Genomic DNA, 16842 nt, shown 5'->3' with positions numbered 1-16842 from the left:
CTTAAATGGGAGACAGTCACAGAGGTGAATGACAGAATTTGTTGTATTATAGACAATGCAGGTAAGACTTGCATTAAGAATTAATGAATTTATCCTCTTTGTCTCCTGTGGGACAAAAGGTCACAGTCAGCATCCTCCACTGTTCCCCGTCCTTGGCAACATGTGGAACCTCCACCTCATTTTATTTAAGTTGATTTAGGTAATGTATTTAAACTCCAGAATCCTTTAGATTAAGTGTACTCAGTATATTTCTTAAGTCAAACAGGGTTGTTTTCCCCTGTGGAGGAAGGCAGACTATCCATACATGATGTTCATACATATAAAGAGAAAATTCTAAATAGAAGGGAATCTGCTAGTAGAGTTTTCTCACATGAGGCTCTCAAAACTGTCCATCAAATTGTCCAAAACACTCATCAGAGATAAGCACCAAGATTCATTCTTTACTTTGGACATAGTAGTTTGACAAAACAATCTCAACTCAAGTTTTACACTGTCTTACTGAATCAAGAATGAACTTGCTTTTTAAGCCAGCTAAAACTGCTATACAGCTGATAAAATGAAAAACAGCTGCTGACCTGTCATGTCAACAGATCCATCTCCATGACAACTGATCAAACTCCATCTGCTGATGAAGGAAGCGTCATGGAGTTTAAAGCTCTGGAATAAAGTAAGTGGGCCTTGAGTTGGGATTACTGATCTGCGTTTGACTTCTAAAACCCACAAAAGTTTCCTGTATTTCTTGTAATCACATGTGTTCCTCTGTATGTCCAGCAGGGGGAAACCTAACCTCCTTCAATGAGTAATGGGACCTAGTTTATATGATCCAATAACTTATTCTGTACAGTGCTTGATTTTACAAATAGAAAATGATAACACCATATGCAGTATAAGAGTTATGCATCTTGGTGCTATATTTCACACCAAACCTTTGGCTCACATTTTGATCGTGCTATGATCAAATGAATGTTGAAAATGTGTTATTCTAGGTTTTTTTGTTTTGTTTTGTTTTTTGCAGACTGATCTGAACAGTTCGTTGATTTGACTTTTCCAATCAAAATGTGCAACTGTAACTGAGTTACCAGGCAACCAAAATGTAGCTTTGACAGCAGTTACATAATCAGAGATGATGTTTCATGCTGCAGTAAACAAACTATGTGATGTAAAGTAACAGAACTAAAACTTGGACACACATTGGTACAGTCTGTTATATCTTAAAACTTAAATTCAAAACAAGCCTAACCATTACATGGCTGTAAATAAGACAGCGACAATATTTGTTGTAATGAAAAAGGCCTAATATACATGTCTAATCTATTAGCCATGGATCCTACAAACAAAACTGAAGTCATATAAAATAATGACAGTGTAATGGCCAAGAACGCAGCACAGATGTCTGTCTGAGCTGTAAAAATACATTCGAAACAGCATTCCAAAAACATGCTGCTGATTTAGCAGTGTAAAGTTTAGAGTCAGGACACCTCAAGCTACAGATGACATCTGACCTTTAGACTTCAGAGAAAGTCTTAAAAGGTTTGCATGATTGGATAGTTCTGGCTTGATATTATTTCCAGATCTGGAACAGGCTTGACTTCTTCGTCTTGTGTGTTTACTACCAGTGTTGAACCACTAGGTGTCAGTCTTAGATCATCTATTAGCTGTCAGGACAATCACTGACTGGGAAGGTGATGATTGTGGGACCTCTGTGTGTTCTCATCATCTATGATGAAATAGTTTTTATGTGATGCACAAATACAACTATCCTCTGAACTCTGGTCACATGTACAACTATCACCACACTGAAAGAAAATATGGATGGTGAAAGAACAGTTAAGGGAGAACATGGGTGATAAAGTTTCAGTGTCTGTACTTTCAGCTCTTTTTCTGTTCAGTCGTGGACTTAAAGTCCTGCTGGGATTTTTTTTTTTACAGTCCAAAAGCCTTCACAAGTTACTACACTGACTAACTCCAACTCCAGCTCAGGAATGAACCTTCAAGCTCAGCCTGTATGAACTGAGCGCACTAATCATCTCTTAATCTGTGTGTATATCCTTCAGTATACTGTAAACTAGGGGCACTCTGATTTTACACATACTGGTGATGTACTGGCCTGTGGTAACAGCTGTATAATATCTTCTGTTGCTCTGGAGGAACTTTGTCAAGTGATGCCATCAAAGTTTTCTTAGCTCAGCGAGTTTCAAACTGGAAGTGTGCAGTTTGAATGAAGCGGGTGTTTAATGGACTATGTCTAACGAAAGACAGTATTATGAGAATTCAGTGTTTTTGGAACTTAACCCATTCTGTGGACTAAAGGACAGAATATCTTGGCCTTTGCAGATTTGATTTTGACTATTCTTAAAAATGTGTCTCTCGTGCGACCTCCAGTGTTATGAAAAAGCAACACTAAACTGTTGGAATATCTGTTTAAATAGCTCAGTTTTACAGTAGGTCCAGTAAATCCTCACTTTGCAGGCTTAGAGGACAGACTACCAACATCTACAGGTAGACTACCTACACAGATGTAAGTAGTCTGTGAATGAATACATCTCAAATTAATTCAGATATTAAACCACTTAAACCTCTAAGGAATACTTCAAAGTTTTCCAAAATACACTTATTCTCTTTCTTGCCAAGAGTGAGATGAGAAGATTGATATCAATAATCTCATCTCACTCTGTGAGAAAGCCAATAAGTGTATTGTAGTGTAGCCTACAGATCATTTTAGGCTTGCCTTATAGATAAGATAAAATTCAGCAGTTACTCCTTAAAGGACAGGTTCACAATTTCTGTCTTAAAACAACAGTCAGGTTCCCAAATGAACATTGAAACAGGTTTTTCTTGCTGTAATCATTCCTCCTGTCATACTGACCATTAGAAGATCTCTTCATAATGCACTTACAATGGAAGTGATGGGGGACAAAATCCACAGTCCTCCTTCTGTACAAAAATGTATATAAAAGTTTATCTGAATCTAATATGAAGCTTCAGTCAAACCAAGTAGATATCTTTTAATGTTACAGTATTTTTAGTGCCAAAGTCTCTTTTTGTTACTATACTTCCACCGCAGCTCAACAGGGAAACACAAAGAGGGAATCTGATGCTAAAAAAACTGTAAATGTGGCACATATCCACTTGATATGACTAACTCAGACTGCTGGAGCCTCATATAAGCTTCAGATCGACTTTTAAATGTATTGTTGCACTAAATGACTGTGTGGACACTGTGTTTTTTGGCCTCCATCACTTACATTGAAGGGGATCTTTTTAGTCAGTATGAACAGGAGGAATGATTACAGTGAGAAAAACCTCTTTCACTGTTCATAAGGACACCTGACTGCTGTTTTAAGACAGACTTGAAAAATTGTGAACCCGTCCTTTAAAGCAACTCATGAATTCTTAAGCATTTAACAAGTCAGTTTATTAATAAACAGCAATGCACATAAGGACTTTAGGAGAATATTAGGTTGTCTTGCATTGTTGTTTATTAATAAATTGACTTGTTGCCATGAAGAGAACATAATTCAACACCACTGAAATCATACAGCTGTAATAACCTTTAACATTTGTCCTCATGTTATATATGTTCTCCCATCATAACTAATACAAGCCATCAGCTGCAGTAAGCCATGTATGTCTGAGTGTGTGGCAGCATCTGGACTGAATCCACTCTCACTGATGCTGGTCACTGTTCCCTAACACCCCTTAATCCATGGAGGGATGACACACACACACACACACACAGACTTTAAACTACAAGCTCATACCCAAATAGACAAATACACACTTTTTCTAGACAGACAGAATGACACACACATCAAACTGCAGGTTTAAGTCGTCAGGGGAACCCCCCCCCCACCCCCTACAAACACACACCAACACACACCTCCCCAAAAACCCAGCCACCAGCCCCATTCTGAGCACTCCGAGAGGGAAAATGTGTCTTGTTGCTTAGGAACAGTTTGCCTCGCGTCTCGGCAGGGGGTCTCCTTCTGAATATCATTATGTCCCCCTCGATTGGGGAGGACAACACATTTTTCTTTTCTGCCAATATTTATCTTCGGCTCCACTCACTCTCCGGAGGCCCACAAAAACGTTTTCATTGATTAAAGCTGGTGGAAGGCAGACTCCGCCGCCAGACGCCTCACCTCTTTTAATGTAAATTTATCAAAACGGGCCGTGGCAGGTGTCAAGGTTAGGAGTGGCAGCGTTTTGCTTTTCTTTAGGTAGAAGCCTGAGGAGGGAAAAGGATGGTTATTAGGATAAAATGAATGTATGGTTGTTTGACAGCCTCCACCTGAAAATACTCTGCTGCCACATTACCAAGAATCAAAATGCCAAAACTGCAAATGATTTCTGGTGTCAACAGTTTTGTTTTGGGATGTTTGTCAGTTCTGCGATTGCACACACATATATAAAGTACATGCTAACCCAGAGGGGACTGTCACCTTCAAGTACACAAATTAAACAGATCAATACAGGAATGTGTACCATGTGATCGCAATCTAAACTTAAATAATGACGATATTAAACCCAGTTTTTGACATGGGGTTTTAGAGGTGCATATTCACCTTACCAAAAAACAAAAAACATTCATAGTTTGTATTAGTGTGGACCCATATAGACATTTTTGGTACTGGGGTGAACTCTTGGGGCCTCAACACATGATGTTTCAACCCTAAAACACATACACTCACATTTAGAGTTAAGACACATACCTACACACCTACTACAGTGCAGTTAGCAGCAAGTATATCTTGAAATACCTTGAACAAAATTAAAAATGTAATTAAATGTAAAGCAAGTAAAGTGGATGGTTTGTGTATTGCCACAGCACACGTTGGTCAGTTGACATTTTTACAAACTTTCTTCAAACCCTCGCCCCCGCAACTATTCAGCAGTGTCATCTCTCCAGCTGTATAATTTCCTCCCACTGCGTCACTTCCTGTCAAGACTTGCGAGCTCCTTCATCATTTAACGAACAGACCAAGAGTCTCAATGAGAGCGCTGACATTTGGTCGCAGCTCCACATTCAGCAGCAGTTCGACAGCCTTTGTGAATGAGCCAGATTTGGATTTCACTGGGAGTATATGGAGCCTTAACTCGGCTGCTCCTCGCTTCCACTCCTGTCGTCTGTTTCCCAAAAGTTGGCACAGCCACAAGAGCCCTGCAGAAGCGATCCCCTCCTCCTCCTCACTCCCTATTTCCCCAGTAATGAATGGGCATGTGTCATTCCAACAAGCACGCCAACTCAAGAGAGGAAGAAGAGCAGTCTTCTTCCTCTTCTCCACTAATGAGTACCAGCAGTTTCTTGGCTTTTATCAAAGGAGAATGTCTGGAGCAACCAGTTAGCACAGGCAGCGATACATTCATCTTTGTCTATGCAACATGAGAGATAGTAATTCCTGAGGTGTACATAGAGATTTATTGGACCCAGAGGATGTTTACAAATGGTTTTGGTGACTCCCTGACCTTTTTTTCAAGGGATACTTGAGGTTAAGGTTAACTTGTCCATGAATTTTGTCACAGGTATCCATGGTCCCTAGGATGAGTCCTCATGATTTTGTTGAATCCTGAACTTTTGCACCATCAGGCCAACATTTTCACATTTTACATAAGAAATATCAAAAGTCTAGTATGCAGATTAAGCATATTACTGACCTTGTGGGGTTGAACACTTTAATGACCTCATCATCTGGTAAAACTATAACACCTTGTCAACACTGGCAGCACTCCACTGTCTACACTGGATGTGTACAGTTATGGTTTGAACTTAGCAGTTTTTGGTGGCACTCACACCCCAGTACACAATTAATATAATATCTAATTGTTTGACAAAAAGTAAAAGCTAAGGGACATAAAAAGTAATGAGAGAAGTTAACTACGACTTCCAAGATTCATGTATTCAAGACAGCATTTCTAAATCTAACTGTGTAAGCATTGCTATAAATGGTAAATTCCTTGATGTAAGCGTCTCTGACTAAACAAGAAAAAATGGCTTTAACATAAACTAACACGTCCTCAAAACTAAACGACAAAATATGTGATTGGCCAAGAACGAATACTCATCACATCATTTGTCTGAGCCTTACAAATCACTGTTGAAAAGTATTATGATATGGTTAGGGTTTGGTCAGCATTACTAGCTAATTAAATCTTAATTAAGATTATTGGACCTGCATCGTCATGGTTACAATAAAAATCACATGGTTAGGGGAGGATTGTGGTCATAGTTTAAAAAAACAAAACAATGTTGACTTGCTGTTAGTGAACAGTGATCTCTCGTGTTAGAGTCTGATGTTTTGTGTCCCATCCATCCACCCTGACCTCCTCCTTATTTGGACTTTGTCGCTCTAAACATAACGTTGTTTTGGGACACTTATCAAACTGACTAATTTTTTCAATTTTCTTGGGTCTCCCATAAACCCAAAGTATTTTTAAATTATCCAGAAGGAGACTCCTTTGTTTCTATGTTGGTGAACATCAAGGATATATTTTTAAACTTGAAAAAAGAATCATGGGGAAAATGTTTCTGGAACCAGCAGCTCTTCCAACTTTGCAATTCCACTGCAAATTAGTCACAATGTTTGTTGCTCTAACAAAGTCAAATAGATGCACAAATATTGTGTTTACTGCTGAACTTTAGCAACCACATGTAAGGTTTGAAAGCATAAACGACCAGTTTCCAGTTCATCATTGGTCCAGAATACAGTCTGTTAGCTAGACAACCTAAGCCAAGCTGTAAAAACTACTAGCTATCAGATGATGGGAGACTCACGGCGAACTGCTATGACCTGTAAGGCAAGGGTCACATGACCACTGGTAGAGTACTTTCGATAGCCTTGCTAATTTGTTGACTTGTAGAAAACCGGAAACAGTGAAGAACTGAGAAACAAAAAAATATTAAACTTTATACAGAAGTTATAACAAATTGTGAATTAAACATTGCAAGAATAGAATATAAAGACTATGATCATGAGAGATGTGTAGCAAGCTAACCTCCCGTCAAATATAACATTATATCCATTATGGATAATCATGCACAACATTTAAGGATCCTTTCACATTTTTTTGATGTGATTTTCAGTAATCAGTTCCTACTAAAATATGTCCATCAGACCATTTTTTTCAAATAAAAACTTGTAAAACATTGTCAACCCAACATTATAACAGCTCACACAGCCAATAGTGGTCAAAGTGGTAGTAAACAGTGTTAGCAGATTAGCTCGCTAGTGGTAGTGCTAGCTTGACTACGCCTATTAGTCACGTGACCCTGCAGGTTGTAACGGTCCACCTCCCATCAGATAATCTGTCTCACTTCACCCATAAATCCTTGCATGTTGGGGTCATTTATTGTAGTTATTTTATGTTCTAATTTCGTAACAAACCACATTGCAGCTCAGTCTTTCAGGTTATTTGTTGCTAGTATTATTTGTACCATTGAAACGGCATTGTTGTCAACTTGACAAAAAACAAGATGCGGTTTTTGCGTTAAGATTAAATTCAATGTTATGTTTTATAATGTTAAATGAATGAGTAGTAAGGGTGAAGTTGCTAAACATTACAGAACTGAAGACCAGGGTGTAGGTTTAGAGAACTCATGTAATAAATCAAAGGCCCTCACTGGTGCCCAAAGACAAATGTGTGTATGTGCGGTGGGAGGGGTACCAGAGGAGAAGCAGAGAGCACCCAGAGGACGCTGCGAGGGGCGGATCGGCCCCCGCCGGCCCCGGGCCTCAGGACGGATGGATGGAGGGATTGTGTTGACAAGGGGGAAAGACGAAGAGGAGGAGGAGGAGGAGAGGCAGCCACACATTCAGCAGGGAGGCTGAGAGCATTGGCCAGAAACTCATCAAACCGGTGGAAACACCTCCAACAGCCCAGCAACAGCAGGGCGTGTGTGTGTGTGTGTTTGTATGTTTGTGTGTGTGTGTGTGTGAGCTTGGAAAAGTCGGGGATGTTTGTGGGTGATGGATGGGAGCATTGAGGGAGGCTTCGTTCAACCATTGTTCATTAGTAAAGTACACAACTGTCCTGCCTAATTGCTCAGCCATAATGTCAGGCTGCGATGAATGATTACAACCAGCGCTGACCTATTCTTTACATCAGTGCTCAGGAAAACTTCACCTCATCATCCCCCAGAGGGACAAAGGATGAGACAACATACTGTGTGCATACTTCAACAGCCTAGTCTGTCTTTGAACACTGAGTTGCAGAAACACTTTTTATTCACAAAATTTGAGTTATTTAATGTTTCATTGATCCTTATGTGGATGTGTGGCTTCACCTGACATGCAGTATGATAATAACATTAGAGGGAAATTACAGTTTATTACAATGGCTTTTGTTTTTACATAGCTCTGGCATCAGTTCTTTGTGATAAAAGTGCTGCTGAGATCTTGGATTCTTTTTCTTTTTTTTTTTTTACGTCAAACTTACTATGGTATGGGGATTAAGGTTAGGGAAAGATTGTGGTTCTAGTTAAGAGAGTACTCCTCTGATTTAACATTGCACTCGTAGCAGAACCCGAGATATTGTCTTTTTTATTCCACACATTTTTGTCTTTGTTGGCAAAACATGTCGCCAGTGGCAGTCCGGACTCCTACTGGTTGATGCATACCACATGACTGCAACGTCCCCAGGTTCAGTTCCGTTGTTCATTGCCTTCTCTCTATCTGCCTTCCCATTGGTATCAAATAAAGGCAAATTGCAGAAAAAATCTTCAAAAAAACAAACAAAAAACCCTTGCCACCTAAATTACTACAATGCAACTAGATCATCAACACTTCAGTTGGAGATCCGGGAGAGTCCCCAAGAAGAACGCCAGGCTTTGAACCCAATTTGACATGGTGGCCAAACTGTGTAATTGCAACTTCTGGGTCCGCACACAATCATGGGAAAAGGAGCAGCTCTAACGGTGGATACATTATTTGAGCGTCACATTCCCCGCGAAATGACTCGTTTCACTATCAGAATTTGATCCATTTGATCCAATGACATTTGGAAAGTCCAGAAAAGCCGCACCATTATTATAATTTTATCTCCATTCACATTAGCGGAGGGCTAAACCGGAACTTAGTCGACTCGGCCAGCAGAAATCTCTAGTGAGCATTCTCTATGGGTGCTGGGGCACGTAGAGCATACTCAGTATGCATGCAATTATTTATTTCTTTACAGCAGTAATTGGCTTTTTGGCTTCATGCGCCACTGAGCAACTTTCATAAGAATGAATGGAGCCACGCCTCCAATGCTGTATCCAATTCCTATTATAAATCTATGGATTCGGGTGTGTTATGCTAGTAGCGGCTAATGTAGTCTGGAGCTGCTAGCCTCCAGCAGAGATGACTTCTTTCTAATCCCACAACCCCAGATTTTTTTTTCATTTTCAAACTCGTAGTCTTAAGCCCCAACCGACACCTACTCAAGTGACATCACTTGAGGCAATTTATCAGATTCCAAACAGCTCCCTCTGGAGACACAAAAGGCGTTATACTACTTTTTTCACGTATACAGCAGTAACACACTTTGATGTGTAAGATCGGTGTAGCTCGGGGCGGCTGTGGCTCAGGAGGTAGAGCGGGTTGTCCACTAATCAGAAGATTGGCTGATTCCCGCCTCCTCCAGTCAGCATGTCCAAGTGTCATTGGGCAAGATACTGAACCCCAAATTGCTCCTGATGGCTGTTCCATCACTGTGTGAATGATAAGATTCCTCTGATGGGCAGGTTGGAACCTTGCATGGTAGCCCCTGTACCCATTCAGTGTATGATTGTGTGTGTGAATGGGTGAATGTGACGCGTAGTGTCAAAAGTGCTTTGAGTGGTCAAAAGACTAGAAAGGCGCTATACAAGTACAGTCCATTTACCATTCCCATTCAATGAAAATGATAATTGCAGGTCTGGGACAAGAGGTGAACTTTAGTCTCTTGCATGAAAGTTTGAAATCTCAGCCCATCCACCAACCCGACCTTCACACCTTCCACTGAATGTAAATCACAAGGCACAGAATCGTCTAATATTGACATAATTTGTTAGGATTACTTGGATTGCAACAACATGATGATCAGACAAGTTGTAAACAAACCAAACTAACAGTTCAACCGAATTAGCTTTCACTTTATTAGGAGGTCAAACCGAAAGAGAACGCATCCATCATGTCTTGTAAGTTGTGTTCTCTATTCTGCATACTTTAGAGATCATTTATGATGATTAATCTTGCAGCAGCTTTTTAAACTCTCCCACAGCCCCCTGGAACACTGATTGGATGGTTTAGCTTCTGAATTCCCTTGTTCTTGCTCTTTTGCAACTTAAATACAAACAAATTGATAACAGTATTTTTTCTATATATCCATTATGACAAAATCAGTGACAAATTAAATTAAAATAAATTAAAATTTGAAGTCAATTGTCAATAAATATAAGCATGTATATACATTCACAAGTGGATTTCACACTTCAGCGACACAAGCTGTTATGGCAAAAAATAGACCTGATGTGTAAATATATCGTCTCAGCCGGAGCTGGAATGTAACACAGCCGTGCCCAGTGGACTTATGTCTAGTTCAGTCAGAAAACTGCTGAGGAGGAGCTTAGATTTTGCACTAGTTTCACTAGTAGTTCACTAGTCCAAAACTCTTTGTCTGAGTATAATGTTTTAATTTTAACAACAGTGTACAACTTTGCTTGACTTCTTTCCACATTTCAGTTGAAACATACATTAAAATGACACTTTATGAGAAGTCACATACTTGTTTTGTATTTGAATACTTGTTTTCATTATCATACTGTAATATTACAGCCTTTAATTCTACTGTAATTTCAGCATTCAGTTGTTAGGCATTGCCTGATTGAAACTAGGATTTACGTGATTGCATCATGGCAGTACATTTTTAGATTCTGCTAAAAGCGTAAAAGTAAATATGCTTTTTTCTGCATTTTGTGCGTGTTGGTGTGTACGTGCTGATATTCATGCCTTGCCCTCACTCCTTCCTAACTATGATAAAGTAGCCTCAGTCCTGTCATGGCCGCTGCCCTACTCCCACTGCCCAGGCATCTGCCTCCTCTGCCTCTGCCATCAGGACTGGATCAGGTTCAGATCGCCCGGGCTGCAGGGAAGGTTGGAGGGGTGGTGGGGGGTGGGGAGGCACCAATGAGCGGGGCTTGGGTTTGGGCTTGAAACCAGTCCTGTGGCCACTTTGGCTGGAGGAGAGGGAGGTTGGGAGGCGGCCATGCCCACATGGGTTATGATGGAGGAGGTCGAGGAGGAGGCGGAGGCTGCGGATGAAGGCAAGGAGCTGAAACATCAGGTGAAGTTGAGGGTGCAGAGGGGTGAGGGGGGGGGTTGAGCCATGTTGGCGGCGCCACATGCTGCTGTCAGTCTGCTTCCACACACACACACACACACACACACACACACACACACACACATAAAGAGAAAAAAAAATCACACACACCTCCCACTCTGGCTTGGGGGCAGTGGAGTGTCATCTGGGAGGGTGTGTGGATTGTGTGTGTATGTGTGTTCGTGTGTGTGTGTGTGTGTGTGTGTGTGTGTGTGTGTGTGTGTGGGAGGGGGGTTTATGTACGGGTGCACTGGGTGTGAATCTCAGATCCCACGGAGGGAAGGCAGAGATCTCCCCTGCTAAATCCACTCGTCTGATCTCATCTGTCAATCACTGGATCTTTCACAAGTAATGTCTTGGTGGGGAGGGGGTGTTAGTCATGAGAGTGATGGAACAGATATTGTCACATCCAGCACAGCAGATCAGGTCTATTCTGCCTGCTCACAACTCAGTTTGATACCCTGCGGCCTTCAGACCAGAGCAGGAAGTACAGTATCAATACAGGCTATGAAATAACTACATCTGCCACACAAATGGCTGTATACTCTAAACTTGTTTGTACTCACAGATTTGAGCTTAACTTGTAACAATTTAGGGACTGTACAAAAATGGTTTGGTGGGGAGGAGGGGTTGGAAAAATGGGAGGGTATTGTAATTGTTCTTTTGACTACAGGAAGGCTTATCTGACTTATTTAAAGAGCAGGGGAGGGTCTATCATCTGTTTTTTTTCTTACCCCAAATTTTTATTTTATTTCAGCCTTCACTTGCAATATTGCTAATAGTCACACAAATAGTCATATCTAATTAGGTAGTGTCCCCCCAGACCCACTATGTCAAATTTTGAGAAACATGGAACAATCTTCTCACTATTTAGTTATTGGTGAAACGTGTGAAAATGATTCCATGAATATATTATGGGTTAAAATGCCTTTTTTATAGATTTATGATTGCATGAGTTATACCAATTCAACACTGTTATATATTATTTTGGATAATGGAGGATCTAGCAGAGGGTCCAAAGAAAATATTTATAATGCTATGGAGGGCTTTTCTTTTAAAGTAAAACAAGGTTCAGCCCCCATTTACACACCAGTAATTTACATTCAATCCCTCAAGAACTTTTGTCAGATTCCGAATGTTCACAGCTAAGAACTGAATTTATGGGATCAGTTGTAAACTGACACAGAACAAAAAATTAAAAACGTGTCAAAATGGTTCTTGCTTAACACCAAAAATAGCCCAGTAATTTAGTCCTAATGTACTTCGTAACACTTCCGGCTTGTAACCCCTTAAAACAAAGCTAAGAACTGAACTTTCAATCCCTTCTCTGTCATGGTTCTGTCCCAGTCTGGCTGTGTTCCTCCACCAGTCCACTAGATGCCCTCAGACATTCCCCCTGTTTGTTTAGACTGGACTAAGGGGGAGAAGGACAGAGGGGTGTACTGCGAAGCAAGTTCAACATAGCCAGGCTTTCTTTCAGTAAGCTGGCTCGACAAACCCTAAACTCGCAATCAGAGATAATTGGTATCACGATGGTGGTTATGATCTTTCTTCCCAAGCTTTCTGCTTCAGGCTCTGTGCGCGTTCCCATAAAAAGGGGCGTTTGACGCATCATTTGAGTCTTTGTCTGCATGAAATGGATAGATCGCGTGCCGCCTACTTTAGTCAAGAAGAACAAGTGACTATAATAGAGGGTTATGAGCAATAGGAATGCTGGCAGAAAATCTCTGATGGTGTTAATTTGATATTTTCTCGTAGTCCTATGTCCATCTTTTAAAGTGAGCCTTACCAAGAACACGCCAATCTAGGTAAATCATGAACACAGTACAACACCAATATGACTGAAAAGTCTATCCTAGTGATCTCTGTTGCTTGATGAACACTTCAATGTCCTGTCAACTAATACTATTTATACAGGTTGGAGCAGACAATGTGAGGCCCTTATACAAAAGGAACCTGGAGCTGGACAACATTAAAAAAGAACTAGAGATCAAAAAGCTCAAATTGGAAATTGAGCAACTGGAGAAGGTATTGCAGTAAATGGTACTTAGAATTTTATTGGTTAAGCATGATTGACATTGTATACTTATGACTCTTTTTTCCCAGCAAAGGCAGAACAACTAAACAAAAATGTGAAACACATCCTGTGATTGGTCTATTCTTTTTTTCAAGGTTCAACTTGTCAACTTAACTTGTCGTACAACAGGGTTGCAAAACGAAATGAAAGTTGTAGCTCCTTCATGCTACACACATAGAACACAGGCTACAGTATTTACAGATAATTAAATTTGGAATAAAACAGAATCAGAATGATATATGAAATAAAATATTGCTTTTGTTTTCTTTTACATAAAAAACTGACTAGTAATGGCCTGTCTAATGGCTGCTCCAGTGGGGTGATCCAGGGTAATGAGGTCAACGATGTCAGGTGCCACCAATGGCACATGAGGGTCTCTCACCTTTCGGATGGTGGCGATGTTTTGGAGCACCATGCATGCTGTTATGATCTGGCAGGCCCACTTGGGAGAGACCCTCAGACCACGGAGACAGTTAAAACGGGACTTGATGACCCCAAAGGTCATCTCAATCCTGACCCGGCATTTACTGAGTGCCACATTAAAGCGCCTCTCTGGTGGTGTCTGTGGGTCAGGATAGGGGGTCATCAAGAACCGTGTGCAAGGGTATCCTCTGTCCCCCAGCAGCAGTCCATCATAGTGCCCTGTTCATAAAAGGAGAGGAACTTACTTGATCAGTGCCACAATTAAACAAGCAATAGCATTAATTGTATATATTTGCCATACCTGCTCGAACCGATGACCCAGTGATGACTCCCGGAAAATGCCAATCACCTTACAAAAATGAGTACCAAGTAGTTTACCTGAAAATTGATACTATGAAAGGACTTTTGTCGACAAAGTCGCCCTCATGTTCCCCCGAGGCTCCACTGATGGGTATGTGGGTGCAATCAACACCTATCACCCTAGGGAATCCTATGAAGGAATTAGATTTATATATATTATTTCACATGCAAGTATGCATCATACTGATTGTTAATATACTGAACTATTAATGTATGTTACCTGCGATTTTATAGAAGGCTTCTTTTATAGCCATTGTGGGCAAATGGCCGGGGAACACTACAAACATATTCAGTAGTTCAGTGAGAGCAAGTACAACCTTGAGAATAACGCGGCATACAGTATTCTTGCTCAGATTTTCTGCATCACCAACTGAATGCATATAGGCTCCCCTGGCAAAAAAACGCAACGATATGCACACAGTTTGTGCTACTGTGAGCGCACGGCTTCTTTTTGTGGAGTTACTGGCTCCAGCAGTTTGCATAAATAACGTATTCTCTCAGCTGAGAATGTAGCGTTCATAGAGAATGACATCAGGAAATGATAACGGATCACTCCGGTCTCTAAGAGAACCTTGCACAATTATTGCACCAAGGTCCACAGGATTTTCCAAAAACGTTGATGCCATTTTCAAAAGAGGTGGTTAGTGAAAGGGCAGCGTTTTTTATAGCTGATTTAAGCCAAAACTGCTCCGGACCAGGCTAAGTTTGCCGCATCAGTTACTATGGTGATCTAACCAGGTTAGCCATCTTTGTGACATTGAAAACCTTGGCTTAAGGCTCAACTGCTTGCCTGTCTGCTACGGTAGCGCAGTTGCTCAAAACTGAACGTGAATCATTGTCTCGAACGAAAGCGTCAGTGAGTGACTCGAGTCGAGACAGCCTGGCAGCTACTCACTGAATGAGATCAAATGAATCGTTCTCTCGAACTAGGACGTATGAGTGAACGAGAAGCGACTTAATCGGTTGCAAATTCTATGTAAGGACCACTTGAGACACTGTTGCTTCCTTTATTGACTCTCAGAGAAAATAAGTGCAAAAGTGAACTGAAACTTAGAGCAACAGTTGTCTTTCAGTCCAATTTATGTTGTTACATGCAGTCTTAATATGCAGGTCACGCTGCTTGACAGATTTATTGGTTCATGTTTATGTCAACAGCAATTTATGTTTCTAGTCTTTATGGCAAAGGTTCCTTGGTTGGCAAAGTAATGCTGAAGTTTATTAGCTGTGTTTGCTTACTATGACTTGTGTACTTATTCAAGTTATATTTATGTAATTCTGAGACAGTTTGATTGATGGTTTATATATGAAGACAACTTCATTGTACTCATGAAGTTCTGTTTTAGATTTGTCCTCAGCCCAGAGCAGCTATTGACTTTTCTGTTTTTTCTTGTTTTCCTCAGCCTGCTTTTCCCTCCACACCTGCCCTGCATTCAGCCTCGTTAGCCCTGCCTGTTCCCCCAGTGTTTCCCCAGCCTATCAGCTTCTTTCCCTTCCTCCTGTTTCATCTCCTCCTTCCCCTCACTTGAGTTTCTCCGCCCATCTCCCCACCTGCACCTCATCTCCTCGTTAGTTCAGTTAGTATTTTAGTCCTGTTTTCAGTTCAGTCTTTGTTGGATCCTTTTGTTCTGTTTGCTTCAGTTTTGCTTCGCCTGCATTTCCAGAATAAAGAAGTTATTCTTCATTCTTGTTCTGCCTACAGTCTCCTGCATTTGGCTCCACCTGCTCTGCTCCACTTCACATTTTCATCAGTTGCATAAGACTAGTACTAAGTGTGTTTTTTTTAAAGTACTTTCTAGAGGCCTGAAGAAGTAAAATTATCTGGTATTTTATGAGAATAATGGCAAAGATTAGAGGAAAGGTTGAAAAATCAATATAACCTTGTGGAGCCTTTTCTGCTTTGCTCTCCTCTTTACCATGTCATGACCCTCAGATTGATCTTGTGACCTCCAGGTTTGGAACCAATGGTCCAATAGGCCTGTGATGCCACATGGAGAAAATAAGTCACTATATTTAGCATAAGTGAATATTATGCTTGCCAGAACACATTTGAGTTCTTAAGTGCCTGATGTTGATGTCTGATATGTGCAGTGATGTTCTCTGTGCAGGAGGGGTCTGTTCACTCACTGTTGAGTGTTCATTTCAGGTTTTTTGGAACCATTATGTTCCCATTACATGAATACTACGTCTTACAGCTGACAGATTTTTCTTGGTTGCTAATTTTACATCAAGCAGTTTCAATTTACACATTTTAATGTGGATTCAGCAGCACTGGTTCCCATCTGCCAGAATGTGGACATGTTGGACAACATGTCCTTTTCTGCTGCTGCCACAGTGCATAGCTACACCTCCACCCCAGCATCCACCTGTAGGCTCTGAATCTACCTTCCCTCGGTTGAGAGTTATTTTGTCACTCCCCACTCCCTGCTGTGCTGAGCTTGGTGTTTCATTAAGGGGAGTGATGAGGTCAGAGTCTAGATACCGGGTCTCAGAGTTGATGTCTGATATTTGTTGCTGCCAAATTGGTTTGTCTGAAGGTAAAGTTAAGGTTCATGTTTTTTATTGGACGGTTAACAGCGCTGCCTCTCTGTTATTTCCGCTCTTTACATGGACAGTACACCTCAATGAAAACGAATGCATACACAGTACAG

This window comes from Thunnus maccoyii, chromosome 16 (assembly GCF_910596095.1).
Source record: "Thunnus maccoyii chromosome 16, fThuMac1.1, whole genome shotgun sequence".
NCBI classification, from domain to species: Eukaryota; Metazoa; Chordata; class Actinopteri; order Scombriformes; family Scombridae; genus Thunnus; species Thunnus maccoyii.
The sequence above is the reverse complement of the archived record's forward strand: the minus strand, read 5'-3'. Positions refer to the sequence as shown.